Source organism: Carlito syrichta, unplaced genomic scaffold (assembly GCF_000164805.1).
Source record: "Carlito syrichta isolate Samal-C Ts95f unplaced genomic scaffold, Tarsius_syrichta-2.0.1 Scaffold104742, whole genome shotgun sequence".
In the NCBI taxonomy this organism is placed as follows: Eukaryota; Metazoa; Chordata; class Mammalia; order Primates; family Tarsiidae; genus Carlito; species Carlito syrichta.
The window spans coordinates 116,750-117,574 of NW_007048838.1; the positions used below are offsets into that span (position 1 = coordinate 116,750).

The 825-nt window shown below is 59.5% G+C and overlaps 1 protein-coding gene across 1 annotated transcript in view; it reads right to left on the reverse strand.

Moving 5' to 3' along the window:
- The window catches only part of FBXL4 (F-box and leucine rich repeat protein 4), an 81,702-nt gene extending 81,425 nt beyond the window's left edge, over window positions 1-277 (reverse strand). Inside the window, exon 1 of the mRNA XM_008065803.2 lies at window positions 59-277. The gene's annotated coding sequence lies outside the window, so the exon portion shown is untranslated. The remainder of the gene's footprint in view (window positions 1-58) is intronic.
- Window positions 278-825: the final 548 nt, after the last annotated feature.

Below are 825 nucleotides of genomic sequence, written 5' to 3' on the forward strand. Positions count from 1 at the left end.
AACGCCGGAGGGGGAAGACGGAGACCCTCGGGAGGGGGAAGTGAAAGAAGGGCCGTACCCTGCGGGGTCCGGGAGAGGCGCGCGCCGCGGGCTTCACCAGCGACAAGGCGGCGCGGAGGGAGGCCTGGGCGCGGGGGGGGCCCCCAGACTCTCGCGCGGCGGCGGAACGGCAGCGGGCCCGGCCCCGCGCGACCCGGAAGGAAGACGCAGAGGCCGCGAGGACTGCAGAGCGGGGCGGGGCTTGAGGAGGCGGGCGGGGGCGGGGCCTGGGCAGGAGAGGCGGGGCGGGGCGGGGTCGGGAGGGAGCTCCGGCGCCGGGGCGGGGCCGGGCGGGGCGGGGAGGAGCTTCCGGTTCGCCTCCCGGCCCCGGCGGTGCCTGTGTAAATGGCCCAGGTACTCCGCGGCAGGCAGGCAGTGGTTGCAAAGAGTCTGTGCGATGATCCCTTCCAAGTACAGTACCCTCCGTTGTGTAGTCCTGCTAGGACTTCTCCGGTCCAGATTTGGTGGGTCAAGGGATGCATAGGTATTACATGGATCTGCGGGGAAAAATTGGAATGTACTTCATAAGCTCTGAACGTATAATTCACCAAGTTTGCAAGGCTCTTCTGTACTCAGATACAAATCCTTCCTACAGGCTCATTACATCCCAACATTCGGAAGACTCCTTCCGATGAAGTTGTCCTCTCGATCTCCCTTAGTCATTTTGACTTATTTTCGGTAGATACAGTATCGCCCTTTTTTTTTTTTAAGTTTACATCGTATTAAGCTTGTTAGGAAACTTCCATTAAGATGGAAAAATATTTAATAATAAGATGTTATTTTCAC